Source organism: Mastigoproctus giganteus, chromosome 3 (genome assembly GCF_048544385.1).
Source record: "Mastigoproctus giganteus isolate SK-2022 chromosome 3, ASM4854438v1, whole genome shotgun sequence".
Taxonomy (NCBI): domain Eukaryota; kingdom Metazoa; phylum Arthropoda; class Arachnida; order Uropygi; family Thelyphonidae; genus Mastigoproctus; species Mastigoproctus giganteus.
Genome location: NC_143577.1, coordinates 100,728,516 through 100,745,058, shown reverse-complemented (window position 1 = coordinate 100,745,058; position 16,543 = coordinate 100,728,516).

The window sequence follows — 16,543 nt, the reverse complement described above, 5'->3', positions numbered from 1 at the left end:
AGTTGTATGGTTTAAGTTTGTAAAGTGAAGGATAAACATCTCTCTATTCCACTTCAGTCCTAGCATAGTGGTTGTACAATTGCAAAACTATCTGCAATTCCTGATGTACTTGTACAGCCCTTTTCAGCTATGTCAGCAAAAGATACATTTCCTTGTCTTCAAGGAGTGAAGTGAAAAAAAAAGCAGGGAACTAATTTTACTTCTATGAATCGAATAGACCTTTCATGAAAGTTGAACTACTGATTGCATTTCCAATCTAAAACAAAGTGTGACTGGTCCAGATGATGTCCATTATGATATGGTTAAACATCACCCATAGCATCTCAGAATGTTTAATTCTACAATTTAATATTTTTAAAGTTGTGTTCCAGATTTCTGAAGGAAGGCAATTATATAACCTTTTTCAAAACCCAGAAAACCCTGAGTAATTTGCTGTCATATAACACTTACAAATTGCACCTGCAAAGTTTTAGAAAGAAATAATCCACACCAGATCATCTAATTAGATTTAATACTCTCCAAGATGACTTTTATAAAGTCAGAGCATAAAGATCTTTTTTTTTCTTTTACTTTTGATATTGAAAAAACATGATTGCTTGGTGATTTGGTATCTTGAAAGACATCTATAAGTCCTAAGGGGGGCCACCTAATTTTTATTAAAAATTTTAGTTACTGATTGTACATTTCAGGTGTATCTTTCCTGAACCTTTAGTTAAGAGGAGGGCATTCTCCAATAATCTTTTCTGAATGTCACACTTTTTGCAATCAATATTAACTCCTTTCACTGAACAACTTCCTTAAACTGGCTGTAGTGCCTTTTATGTTGATGATTTTAGTGTTTTTTGCCAATCATGTAATATGGGAGTAGTAAAAAAGAAAATACGTATAGTTTTCTGTTATTTCCCTTGGAAAAATGGATTTACATTTTCTTCTCAAAAAAATAAAGTGCAGATTTTTGCCAAAAGTGAAACTTTCATCTGGATCCAGAATTATGGATATATCATTCCATTTAAAGTCCCTTGGTAGTAAATTAATCCTTCTTGAGCATATCCATCAATTAAGAACAAAATGGTTTATAAAGTTAACATTCTTTTTGCACTGTCTTTCCTGGGAAGCAGTCCACTCAGTCTATTTCATTTGTATCAAGCTATTATGAGGGGCATTTGAAAAGTTCATGGTCTGAGTATGAGGATTTACTTGACGAGTCTAGTTACATGCTATTTTTTCGAGTTGATACACTTTTGACACCAATGCTGCAATATGTTTATTCTAGCTGTGAAGAGTTTTCTCTTCAGTCTGCAGGAATACATCTGCCACTGCAGTAATGACATTACTGTCAGTGGGAAAATGAGTGTCAGATGTATTTTTTCAAAATAGGTGAAAGTCCGATGGTGCCAGATGTGAGGAATATGGGGGATAGAACAAGATTTCAAAGCTGCACTCATGCAGTGCAATCATGGCAGTGACAAATTTGTGAGCAGGTGCATTGTCCTGTTGGAACAGGACTCTGATGAGTTTTCCAAATTGTCTTTGTTTCCATGCAAATGCCTCACAAGGTGACTGTCTGGCCTTTAAGGTAATCCATTAGCAGTGCTCCATCAGCATCCCAAAAACCCAATTCCATCACAAGGACTTGGCTTTCTTTGGAGGGGGATAACAGCTGTGTTTCCACTGTTTGCCAGACTGATAAAAATTCTCTCCAAAAGTCTTGCAGAGTCCTTTGAGTTAATCTGCAAGGTTTTCAGTATATGATCCCTCCTCATTTCTGAGCTGAATTGCAGACACACATTTTGACCTAACTCGCACATTTTTTCAGCAGGATCCTATATTTATCCAACAAATAGTCATGTCACTGACTCATTGTGTTTCCAGTGTTTATTTATGATATATTAACTGGTGTTGAATACTTTTCACAAAGTTAAAAACTATATTTGGAAAAATATTGGACATTAATATTAAATATTTTAATATTAATGTCCCCACATGAATAATAATGCTATCTTTGCTCCCCTTAAAATCTGACAATCTGTTGGTAACATCATCAGTTATTGCTCTGGCAAACAGCCTTGCTCTAGTCCACCCGTCTTTGTCATATTGAATAACACTTTCTATAATAATGTCTCCTAATAAAACTAAATCAAACTAGAGGCAGTGTGCACTTAACTATTCTGTTCTGGGACTCAAATTGGGGGTGCATTACTTGGCTGGTAATGCACAAGATATCACAAGATACTAGTCCCTAAAGATCTCCCAGTTTTATTTTTCTCTAGAGCAAGCACTTGTTTCTTCAGCGACCCAAATCTTTCCAGTAATGCATTGTTTTAATTAGAATTGGTTCACCGTTTACACCTGGAATAAAGCAGAGTCATCAGTTGAGCTTGGTTTATCTACCGGACCAACTTTAATATACACCACAGGGTATACAAGTGACTAACTCACAGGTCACACAAGAAATCACTCCAGCCATTTCCGTCTGAATCACGATATCCTCCTTGGATGAATTATTTGAATTTATGAGTAAAGAGTCTGCTGACAAGGCTAGTGGTAGCCAGACATGTTCAAATTACTGCACTCAGATTTAAGTTTAGTGTAATGTTTTTAATTTAATCAAAAATCATACGCCGATGATATAAAATTTTTTATTACCTCAGGAGATCAGAAATCAGCTGACTACCACAACCAAGTGGCTAATACTAAAATAAAAGAACTTCAAGAGTACCTAGATTGTATCGGGCTGCAGTTGAATGGAAAAAAGACGGCACATATGACTTTCACAAATAAAATAAAGCCAAACAAAATGGAAATATTTGTGAACAGCATCCTCGTCCAAAAGGCACAGACACACATTGATCTTGGTCTCAAGTGGGATGAAGGCCTAACCTTTCGCCCGCACTTCACATACATCCGCAACAAAACATACGCGGCGCTTTGGGCAACCAGGCAAGAGCTCACCGGTATTAGAGACCCCGGTCTGATGAAGCAATACATCAACAGATGTGTTACTCCTATTCCCCTATACGCGGCACAGATCTGGTCTTCAGCTCCCGAATGCAGTATCAAAGCCTTTCTAGGACTCGAATACCGGCTCTTGAGATGGCTGAACAGAATTTCAGCTAAACCTTTTACCATCTCAAGAGCTATACTATACTCCAATTTAGAGGTCACTCCCTGGAGACAAATAATCACGTCAAGGAACATAATGACCGTCGCTCAGCTTTTAACGGGACGACTGGATGCACCGAAAGCCCGAGAGTGGATAGAAATACCCGGCGAAAAATCAAGACGAGTTGCAGATAAAGAACCACAACTGAAAGCGGCATTTACGCATAAGGATAGCCTCGGAAGATTCTTTCCAGCAAACACCATCCAGCTATTCAACAACCTCAACATCAATCCTGAAAAGCTCTGCACTTGCAAATCCTACAGAAAGGAAGTTCTCAGAAACTCTTACTTGCAAATACAGATGTGAGGATACAGTTTCAGCACCTTGTTAGGCCAGGCACAAGCCACTGGGCTTTAGGAAACTCGACCTCATCAATGTGTAAGGATTGACCTACCTACACAACTCTAATCCCCACAGAAGAAGAAGACTGCTGGAAAATTGAACTTTAAAATTTTTATTTTGCCGTATCACGGTCATTCGTGTTGTTTCATATGCTGTACATTGTTTTGGCTGCTGTAAATATTTGTGTTTATGTAAATATGGTAAAACTCCCACTTGTGTGTGTTTAAGCAGAAGGTATGCTTCAATTGTCACGGTACGTTCTTACCAGTTTACAGTAATTAAGTAGTCAAAGTATTTGCGAATAATTAATAACTCAAATAGTGTATTTTCCAGATAAAATGTAGTTATAAATCAGATATTATGTATTTCATGTATTTTATAATTGTAACATAGATGTATTTTTGTAACATAGTTGTATATGTATTTTCACCCTCTAGCCAGTAGCTGTAACCGGGTGTTCTCCTAAGAGAAATAAACTGATGATAATAATAATAATAATAAATAATAAAAATCATGCCTCAACAGCAAAGCAAAAGGCCCAAGGTAGAGTGGAAGTACTCTTGGGGGGGAGAACTGAGGGGGTTGTCCTCTGAATCACAGCCATTCAAAATATATTGCTTATTTCAGGAGTATCAAGAACGAGACATGATATTGCCAAGGGGGATGTCTTTCTGTCTGCTCGATGTAAGGAGTATGAGGAAGTTAATCGCCAATCAACATTGTCACGGACCTTATGAGAAGGATTAGATGTAGGGGGTGGGGTAGTTGTTGGTAATTCTGTTGTCAGGGAAAAGGGGAATATATTGTGCAAAAAGGATAGGTGGAACAAGACCTCATTTTGTCTGTTAGGGGTAAAAGTTTATAACATAGATCAATATCTTTTATGGGTACAAAAGATGATATTGTTGTACACCTTGGCACTAATGACATTTAAGAGTAGAACAGCAGAATTACTTAACCAGTAGAAGTCAATGTTCAAAAAAAAAGTTAGGGTTGAATTTGAAAGTGTCTGTAATTCTGCCCAGACAAGACAGGAGGGAGTACCTGACGAGAGCCTTGTTAATCAAGTCAGCCCCTGGAGAGATTCTGCAAGGTTCATGGGGTAGAATATTTCTCAGCATGGTCTGTGCTTGTTAACAGGAGAGACTACTTCTACAGGGATGGGATACACTTAAATAGAAAGGGTGCAAGAATATTTATTTGCTGATGCTATCGATGCACAGTTAGATGGGTCGGAAAACTAGTTTGGGGGGGGAATACACGGACTAATAGATTAAGAGTAGCCACTGGCAGAGTTGAAAGTGATTCTTGTGCTGCTTCTATTGAAATGAGCAGCAGCCTGGAAAACAAGGTGCTTGGGCTTTCAGGGACTGCTGGGAGTCATCATGGAACAAGTTAATACATGGGTTGTGTTAGGGTACCTAAGAACAAGTTCATGTATACTCGTGTGTACACGAATGCTAGGAGTTTAGTAAATAAATTTGAGGTACTGTTCGAAACATCAAAAGCAGATACTGTTGGGATATCAAACACATGGTGATGGACATAAGGAATGCAGAATTTGGAAAGTACAATGCGTACAGAAAAGATAGGGGGACAGGAGGGGCTATGCTATTAGTTAAGAAACAAAATCTAAGGAACTGCATCCAGTTGACATGGGTGGACAGTGCAATGTTGTCAGTTGGGTGTGACACAAGCAATGGGAAAGCAGAATTGGGAGTAGGAGTGTGTAGGAGGGCCTAATGACTGATGAGTTCAGCAAACAACTGTACAGAGAAATAAAGTGGGCCAGTAAATCAGATTGTCTTATAATGGGAGATTTTAACCTCCCAGATATTGAGTGTAACATGTGTTTTGGTCACTAGCAAGGCTTTTGTGGATTTATTGGATGGTTGTTTTCTATAGCGGCATGTTCGAGAGGCGACCAGAGGGAGTAATCTTGATCTGATTATCAGTAGTGTTTCACCATGCAATCAGGATTTGCAGATACTGCCACTAGGTGGGAGTGATCACAGTTTCCTAATGTGCAATTTACTCAAAGATGTAACTACCATCAGGGATAATGGGAAGGGTTTTTGCTTTCATAAAAGTGACTACGGTGGTCTGAGACAATTTTTAAATTCTATACAGTGGGACCAATTGATAATGTTACGAACAGCAAATGTAAAATGGGAAGCATTCAAAGAATTAATCTTCGCTTTTCATACCAACTAAGAAATACCATTCAAGATTCAGACTTAAGTGAATGTTATTGGAGGCTTGAAGTGGTGAAACCCATGTTTAGTCTCTAGAGCAAAGTTTCCGTGCACCCCCCCCCCCCCCCATAGTTCTCCTTCAACCCATGCACAGTACTAAGTACTATAGGTTTTGATACCTTTTGTGTTTGGGGTTTTCATAAAAAAAAAAAAAAAAAAACCAATGAGACTTGCAGACACATACACAGATGGAACTTCAATATACGCACTGTGAACAGCATTTATGAAAATTTTGAATCCTTAAAAAAGTGCATGGTGGAACTACAAGCGACAGAAAACGCAGATAACACAATTTCAGAAGCAACTGGAATTTTGCACATCTTGAATAATGAAAAATTCGAGTTTTTGTTAGAAATTTTTCATCAGATAATACCTGATGTGGAAGTTATTTATAAACAAATGCAATCTTGAGAAACTGAAGCAGTTAAAATACATGAATATATAGGAAACTTTTAAGAATGCCATTCTAAAAATCAGGAATTCAATGTACTGTGAAAATCCTTCAAAAACACTCATGATTGAAGCGAAGAAAGTATGCAACTATGTAAGTGTTGACACAGGTAAGAGGTATTCTTTTACAAAGCAATTAATTGTTGCTAAATTGTTTAACATGGAGAACTTTTATTTTTTGGACAAAAATGCCCATGGAAAAGGTACAGGAGAGTACTGCGGCACATCCTATGATTGAAAGAAAAACTTACAAAGAATTACAAGAATTATTGCAAATAAACTGACTTGCTGAAATATATCTCAGAAAATAATCTAGCTGAAGTTTTTGGTGAACTTACAAAACTCATAAAAGTTCTTTTGACCATTCCAATTCTTCGGAGCCTGAACACTGCCATTCGACATTAAAAAGAATAAAAACAGTTTTAAGGAGCACTGTGAATCAGAAAAGGCTAAATGCTCAAGCAATTCTTTCAATAGAAAAAATCCTGGTCAACAGTGCACCAAACTTGAATGAAAAAGTTATTAATCTATTTTCAACAAATAAAAACCAAAGAATGGATTTTGTTTTTAAATAAAAGTTCAAGTCTGTTAATGGTAAATATCTAGTTAATGTTTTGTAGTATTTTTAACTTCCTTATTATTATTACTGTATATGTCTACATATCTTATAACCAAGGCAATTTAATATAACTTTAAGACGCAGCACCCCCAAACATTGGTCACGAGCTGCCACTGGTCCCCGCAGACTGGAGATGTGGAAATGTATCTCTAGTTCAAAAGCGGGATCAAAGGGTGACAAGTAATTACAGACCTGTTGGACTTCTGTTCCGGGGAAAATAATGGAGTCACTGGTTAAAGAAGCATTGCAGGATCATCTAGACAAGACTGCAGTAATAATTCTGACAGCTGGGTTTGTTAAGCCAAAGTCTTGTCTGACCAATTTGATTAGATACTATGATGTGGTCACAAAGGAACTGGAAATAAAAAATAATTTTGATATCACATACTTGGATATCAGGAAAGTATTTGGAGACTATTCTGCATGGAAACTACTGTACAAATTGGATCAGTATGGTATTAAGGACAAGATCCTTCTTAAATGGATAAAAGGATGGTTGAGTGGGGGAAGACAGAGTGATATATGCTCTTCGTGTACTAATGTTATTAGTGGAGTCCCCAGGGTTTGGGCCCATTGCTGTTTTGTATATTCCTCAATGATATTTATGAAAGTTTATCAGACTTAATGTCCAAATTTGCAAACAAGTTTAAGGTTGGTAAGGTTGTTAATGATAGTATTCTTCTCCAACAGGATCCGGAAAAGTTGGTCAGATGGGCTGAGAAGTGGCAAATGAAAGTACTGCATATGGGAAGAAGTAACCTGAGAGAAGTGTAACAACTGTGTCGTTCTACACTGAGGGTGGTGGAGAATGGAAAAAAAAAAAAAAAAAAAAAGTGCTGGCGGTAATAGTGCAGTCAGATATGAAGTTTTCTGAGCAGTGCAGAACTCGCTGCTAAAGCAAAGGTATTGCATCAGATAATGCTTCTATTGCATTAAAGTAATAGCAAGGTATTGCACCAGCCATTTCTATAAATACGACATTGGAAGGGTATACACACTCATTAATATCCTGTAAGCATGGCTTCATATATTAGCATTAGTAGAGGCATACGATGCAAGAAAGCAAGCTTATGCAGCATCAGCCACAAAAAAAAAAACCTTTCCATTTCACTCCTCCATTTGTTCCAAATGCCTGTCCAGCTCAAGCTCAGCCTTAAATTTATTTAGGCTATTAGCTTCTACAATAAAAGATGGAAGTCTGTTCCACCAATCAACTACCCACTGACTAAAGGCAAATTTCTGTACATCTATTCTACAACTATCTTTCCTCAATTTGAAGCTGTGCCACCTCAGGTTCTTAGTCGGTGCAAGAGGAAGAATCCCACCAGCATTCAGCTTGCTCAACCCATTCAAGGCCTTATACACCTCAATCAGATCACCTCGCAGGTGCCTAGTTTCCACACATTGCAATTTGAAGAACTTAAGCCTTTCTTGGTAAGAGCACCCCTTTATTCCCCCTCACCAATCTTGTTGCCCTTCCTTGTACTCATTCCAGCAACTCTACATCTTTCCTAAAATGAGGCCTCCAGACCTGTACACAGTACTCTAGGTGTGGCCTTGGATAACGGGATAATCACCTCCCTGTCCCTTCTAGCAAAATTCCTATATATCATTAAAGACTCCATGACCTGCCCTGCTCAGCGAACTTCATATTTGATTGCACAATTACCCCCAGGTCTTTTTCACTTTCCAGTTCTCCGAGTGTAGTACCATACAGTTGATATGTTTCTCTTGGGTTATTGCTACCCATACGCAGTACTTTGCATTTCTCAATGTTAAACTTCAGTTGCCACTTCTCGGCCCATTTGCCCAACTTATCTATATCCAGTTGGAGTAGCATACTGTCGTTAACACCCCTGCCAACCTTTGTATCATCTGCAAACTTTGGACATTAAACCTGATATACGTTCATCAATATCATTGATAAATATACAAAACAACAATGGGCCCAACACCGAACTCTGGGAAACTCCACAAAAAACATTTGTCCATGAAGAGCAGTGTCCATTGATTACCACTCTGTCGTCTCCCACTCAACCATCCTTTCCAACACCATATTTATAGGGTGTTTCCAACACCCTATAAATATGGTGTTGGAAAGGTATACATGCTTATTAGTATCCTGTAAGCATGGCTTCATATGTTAACATTAGTAGAGGCATACAATGCAAGAAAGCAATTTTATGCAGCATTAGCTGCATGTTCAGTTGACATCAATCAAAAAAAGCGTAGCTGTTGCTCTGGCACAGCTTTCTATGCACTGATAAAATAGGCTGCCACCAGTCAACAGTATCCTGCATGCTGAAATTAAAGCGTGAAACTAGTGATGTGAAGAGAAGACCTGGATCAGGCCGTAAGAGAGTGAGTATGCCTTCCCAATCGATATTTGAAACGGCTATGCCTTCATAATCGGCATGCTAGTTGTCCTGATCTAAAACTGTACTTTGAGATGTCCTCTGGTGTTGAAACAAGTGCATGAACTATTCAAAGATGGCTTTTAGAATGTGGTCTGCATGCCTATCAACCCAAAAAGAAGCCTTTGTTGACCTAACAAATGAAGAATTGGGTTAAAACGCATGTTTCCTGTACAAAAGAGCAATGGGACACCGTCATCTTTTCTAAATCAAAATTCAATCTGCATGGCTCAGATGAGAAGCGATATGTCAAGAAGAAGAAAATTGATGATCTATCGAACTTTTGCAAGTAGAGATATGGACGTGATAATCCCATTATATAAGGCTTTTGTTAGACCACACTTGGAATACTGTGTTCAAGTATGGAGACCGCACCTAAAGAAAGACATCAAGCTTCTTGAAAGCGTGCTTTCAAGAAAGAGGTGTTTAAGGGTCTGAGAGGCATCAGTAAAATGAATGAGGAAGAAATTTAGCATTAGCATTAGTATAGGCATATGATGCAAGAAAGCAAGCTTATTCAGCATCAGCCAAAAAAAAAAAAAAAAAAAAAAACAACCACTACTCCCATTTCACCCCTCCGTTCGTTCGAAATACCTGTCCAGCTGAGCCTTAAATTTATTTAGGCTATCAACTTCAACAACAAGCGATGGGAGTCTATTCCACAAACCAACTGCCCGCTGGCTAAAGGCAAATTTCCGCACATCTATTCGACATCCGTCCTTCCTCAATTTGAATTTATGCCCTCTCAGGTGATTATTCTGAGCAAGAGGAAGAATCCCATCGGCATTGAGCATGCTCAAGCCATTCAAAGCCTTATACACCTCTATCAGATCACCTCGCCGATGCCTAGTCTCCAGGCTCTGTAATTTGCAAAACTTAAGCCTTTCTTCGTAAGAGCAACCCTTTGTTCCATTCACTAATCTTGTTGCCCTTCTCTGTACTCGTTCGAGCAGCTCTACATCCTTCTTGAAATGAGGCCTCCAGACCTGTATACAGTACTCAAGGTGTGGCCTGACCAATGCCTTATACAAGGGAATAATCACATCCTTATCCCTGCTAGAAAAATTCCTGTATATCATTGACAAGACACCATGAGCTACTCTTGCAGCTCGTCTGCACTGCTCAGAGAACTTCATATCTGCCTGCACAATTACCCCCAGGTCCTTTTCATTCTCTACCACTGTCAGCGTAGTACCACAGAGTTGATACATTGATCTGGGGTTACTGTTTCCCATATGTAGTACTTTACATTTGTCAATGTTAAACTTCATTTGCCACCTCTCAGCCCATCTGCTCAACCTTTCCAGATCCTGTTGCAGCAGCATAGTATCAGTAGTGTCCTTAACAACCCTGCCAACCTTGGTATCGTCTGCAAACTTGGACATTAAGCCTGATACACCATCATCAATATCATTTATAAATACAGAAAACAACAATGGACCCAACACTGAACCCTGAGGAACTCCACTAATAACATTAGTCCACGTTGAGCAGTGTCCATTGATTACCACTCTCTGTCTTCTGCCACTCAACCATCCCTTTATCCATAGCAGCAATTTGCCTCCAATGCCACACTTCTCCAATTTGTGCAGCAGTCTTCCATGCGCAACAGTATCAAAAGCCTTTCTAAGATCCAAATATATAATATCAAAGTTATTCCCTGCATCCAGTTCTTTTGTGACTACATCATAGTATCCAATCAAATTGGTCAGACAAGACCTGCCCTTAACAAAACCATGCTGTGTCTGAGCTATAACTGAATTCTTGTCCAGATGATCCTGCAGTGCTTCTTTAACCAGTGCCTCCATTAATTTTCCTGGAACCGAAGTTAAACTAACAGGTCTATAATTACTTGTGTCAGCCTTTGATCCTCCTTTGTGAATTGGGGTTACATTTGCACATCTCCAGTCCATGGGTACCTCCCCTGAGTCCAAAGCTCTCATAATTATGGCTAGGGGTTTGCTTACTTCCTTTGCTGCCTCCTTTAATATAACTGGATAAATGGAAATTGCTGAGGATAAACATAAAAAAGGCACCCCTGGTGCCTTTTTTATGTTTATCCTCAGCAATTTCTCCTCCACTTTCCTCTCAGTTATTAGAAAACAATCTAGCTCACTGCCAATGTTTACTTCACCTACGACATTCCCCTTCCTGAATAACTCCTCATGTGTGAATGTAGATGCAAAATACTCATTTAGATTGTTAGCCACCTGAGCAGGATCCTCAACTGTTGAACCATCAACATCCAGTGGACCAATCTGATTCATCCCTTTCCTTCTTGAGTTTAAATAGGTAAAGAACTCTTTTCTGTTTTCCTTTGCCAAGGATTTCTCATAATCTGCCTTTGCCTGCCTAATCTCCTTTGTGACTTGGTTACAGACCAACTTATATCTATCATAGGCTTCCATGTCACCCATTAATTTGTATGTATCCCATGCATTTTTCTTCTCTGCCATATGTCTCATTAGTTCATGTGACAACCATTTAGGCCTGAACCTTGAACAATATTTCTTGGTTGGTATGTAAAGCCTGGTAGCTTCCAAGATTAGTTCCTTGAATGCTTCCCATTTTGAATTTGCTGTTGGTAACATCATCAGTTGGTCCCACTGTATAGAATTTAAATACTGTCTCAGACCATCATAGTCGCCTTTACGAAAGCAAAAACCCTTCCCTTTGCCTCTGATGGTAGTTACCTCCTTGAGTAAATCCCACTTCAGCACACTGTGATCACTGCCACCCAGTGGTTCCTTTATCTGCAGATTCCTAATGCATGAAGAATCACTACTGATAATCAGATCAAGAGTATTACTCCCTCTAGTTGCCTCCCGAACATGCTGGTGTAGAAAACAATCATCCAATAAATCCACAAAAGCCCTGCTAGTGTGTGAGTGACCAACCCACAAATTCCAGTCAATATCTGGGAAATTAAAATCCCCCATTATAAGACTCTCTGATTTACTGGCCCATTCTATTTCCCTGTACAGTATCTTATTATACTCATCAGAGTCATTAGGCCTTTAGCACACTCCTACTCTCAATTTTGATTTACCTATGCTTATGTCACACCAAACTGACTCGACACTGCCCTGTCCATCAATGTCGACTGGCTTCACTTCCTTGGATTTTATGTGTTTTTTAACTAATAGCATAACCCCTCCTCCCCTCCTGTCCTGTCTATCCTTTCTATACACATTGTACTCCCCAAATTCCAGTTCTGCATTCCTTATATCTGTGTGACACCACGTCTCTGATATCCCAACAATATCTGCCTTTGATGTTTTGAGCAATACCTCAAATTCATCAAATTTTCAAGATTATAAATGATGCTAGAACTAGGGGACATACGGGGGTGGGGAGATATTTAGATTGGAATGCAGGAAGTTTTATGTTACTGGAATACGTTGTCTACATGGGTGGTAGAGGCTGACAGTTTGGGGAAATTCAAAGGTCATATGGATAATACCTTCGGGTGAGGGAAACGCATAGGATGATAGGCTTAATTTCCTTTTCTTTTCTTAATTTTTTTTTTTTTTTTTTAATCATTGTTTTATTCGTTTTTTTTTTTTTGGCTGGCGCAGCATAAGCCATGGGCTTTGTTGCATCATGCAGCCATTACTAATACTAATAACAACAGACATCCAAAACTGCATTTTTCAACAGGAACTCGGCACCTTGCCACACAGCAAAATTGGTAAGTTTTATGCTATTTAGATTTAATGATGAGTTTGCTCAAAACTGCTGACATTAGTGTTGGACTGCCCCGGCAACAGTTCAGATTTGAACCCTATTGAAAATTGCTGTTACATAATGTCTAAAATTACTCAGAAAAGCTTAAGTTCTGCAACTTGGAGCCTATGCACCTGTGACCAAGAAAGGCTTAAGTTCTGTAAATTGGAGCATCTGGAAACTATGCACTTGTGAGGAGATCTGATTGAGGTGTATAAGTCCTTGAATGGTTTGAGGAAGCTGAAAGCTGATGGGATTATTACTCTTGCTCAAGTAAGATTCAGAGCATGTCTAAAATTACTCAGAAAAGCTTAAGTTCTGCAACTTGGAGCCTATGCACCTGTGACCAAGAAAGGCTTAAGTTCTGTAAATTGGAGCATCTGGAAACTATGCACTTGTGAGGAGATCTGATTGAGGTGTATAAGTCCTTGAATGGTTTGAGGAAGCTGAAAGCTGATGGGATTATTACTCTTGCTCAAGTAAGATTCAGAGCATTGTAAGGGTGTGGTACCACAAAATTCGGCAACTGTATATCCAGAAGTTGATTAACTCTATACTGGATCATTGCAAGGTTGTAATTGCAGCTTGAGGAGGAACAACAAAATATTGAGGACTTATTTTGCTGATTTACAGAACATAATACTATTACATTAACTTGTCATTTCAGTTAACTTGTAACGTCATACAGTAAATGCAATAAAATGTATGTTTGGTTGTCATGATTGCCATTTGCATAATTTCTCATATTTCCATTAATTACGCATTTTACACTTTTGGGATGATATTTATGGCAATTAGGTATCAGGTGGAGTCTTTTTATTGGATTTCATTCACAGATATATATATATATATATCCCATCACACATTTCTACAACCCCATTCATGCAGCACAAAAGACATTGCAAAATTCACAAGTGATGCAGTTTCTCTGTCTGCCTCATTTTAGGAAGGATGTAGAGTTGCTAGAACGAGTACAGAGAAGGGCAACAAGATTAGTGAGTGGAACAAAAGGTTGCAGTTACCAAGAAAGGCTTAAGTTCTACAAATTGGAGAATCTGGAGACTATGCACATGTGAGGAGATCTGATTGAGGTGTATAAGGCCTAGAAATGGTTTGAGCAAGCTGAAAGCTGATGGGATTATTCCTCTTGCTCAAATTCCGCACCTGAGAGGGCATAAATTCAAATCGAGGAAAGAGAGTTGTCGACCTGATGTGGAGAAATTTGCCTTTAGCCAACAGTTAGTTGATTGCTGGAACAAACTTCCATCTGTCGTGGAAGTTGATAGCTTAAATAAATTCAAAGTAGACAAACTTTTAAATCAGATGGGTGAAGTGGGAAGTTTTTTTTTTTTTTTTTTTTTTGGCTGATTCTGTTTAAGCTGTTTTTCCTGCATTATATGTCTCTGCTAATGCTAATTATTTAGTCAAAAATTAAGGGGAGAACATCACATATACAGTCGAACCTGGTTATATCAAGCATCAATTGACCAACAAAATTTCCTTTTTATAACCATTACTCGCTATATCAGTGACGAGTTAAATAACTTTTAATTCTCAATATCTTGATAAAAATATAGATTGATAAAAACGAAAGAAATATTAAAGAGAAAAAAATAATAAGTATATACCTACATATTAAACAGTTTATTTGTCTGTAATTTTGAAACCATACACATAATACTAAACACAATTTATTTCTTTGTAATTAAAAACTATTTAAAAATAAACATGATTTCAATTACTTTATTTATGAATCTTAAAATCGATGTTTGTTTTGAAGATTTCACTTTGATATTTCTTAAGTTTCCTCTTAAACACTCAATGCATTAAAAGTCTCATTACTTGCCTTTCCTTTTAAAAAAAATTAACTAATGTGTCCATTGCATATTGTGCTTGCAAGATTATTGGCACTGATTTTGATTTACTTTCAATTGTGATCATATCAGCATCACAATCCTCATCGGCGCCACCGTAGCCAGGTGGGAAGGAGCAGCAGCGGTGCGTAGCACACGCTTCTTGATTAGACTGGGATTCGAGCCCGTCACCACCAAATACGGAGGATGCGGAAAGGTCAGGGATGGACCACCGCATATCCCGGAGCAATATGGCCTTAGTTGCTAATGCTCCTAAAATCCAAATAAGAAACAACAACAATCCTCATCTTTACCATCGTTGTTATAGTCTTTGTTGAGCACAGCATCTGTAATGCCACTCTCTGTAGGAAGACCACTAGTTAATAAGTTGTCATCGACGTCATCTGTATCAAAACCTAGAAGGTTGTTACATAGCAACCATTCAGATAATGGTAAGCTGTTTTCTTCATTTTGATCTTCATCTACAATTGAAATTTCACTTGAATTTAATTTAGATTTCTTGAACCAATTTGATATGGTTGTTGAAGTAACATTGTTCCACACATCATTTAATAAATTTATAGCATCCAATATCAATATAGACTCGGTAAGTTTCTGTTCTCTTTGACTGATCAGATGTAGAACTAAAAATCTTTTATAAAATCTTTTCAAAATCATGATTACACCCATGTCCACTGGTTGTAAAATTGATGTCACTTTGCAAGGCAGAAACACTAGCTTAATTTTGAACAACTTTTAAATCTGGGGAAGCGCAGGACAGTTATCAACTAACGAAATATTTTTCTTTTTGAATAGCTCCTTATTCCAATCATTTACGTGTTGCCGAAAAATATCCGAAGTCATCTAAGCTTTCTTGTTTGCAGTGTAATCCACAGCAAGTATCCTTACGCTTTTGAAACACCGAGGTTTTAACGATTTTCCGATGTTTTTTTTTTTTTTTTTTATCAGTCATAGTTTTGCATACAAAGCACTGTCAAGAGAGCCTTTGTTTTTTCAAACACATTTTTCCCCTTTCAATTTAAATGTATTGTGGCATGTCAAATTAAAAAAAAAAAAATTCCAGATTCATCAGCGTTGTAGATGTCTTCGTCATTGAAACCTTTCCTGATTTCTGCCCAAACATGGTCAATCCATTCATTTGCCATTACATCATTGGATCTGCAGATCGAGATTCTCCACTTATTTTTGCATAAACAATGTTATGTCGGTTTTTAAATCGATCCAGCCAACTGTTGTTACACACAAAATTGTCGTGTCCAAATTGTTTAGCAAATTTTTCCGCTTGAGCCTTCAAGATTGGACCATCTATTGAAAATCCAGCACTTCTTTGTGTGGTGAACCATTGAAGCAATGCTTATCTTTTGTAACCTCGCACTTTCTAATTTTTTTTTTTATGTTCTTTTCCAGTGCTTTATTCTTCCACGATGTTGATACACTTGAAGAGGACAATGAAAACTTTTTACATACTTCAACATTTTTTTCACCACGTTCTAACTCACGAATAATTTCGACTTTTTCGCAAATCGAGAGAGACTTTTTGTTAGTAGACGTGTTTCTGAAGGAAGGGTTTGTTACTAACTGATATTACTTTTAAATGATCTGCATACAAAGTTCTTAAAAGTCTCGAAATAAATTTATGGTTCAGTGAATACAAGACAATCTGTAAAGAGTACTGCGACAAGCGGAATGCCAATGCACTA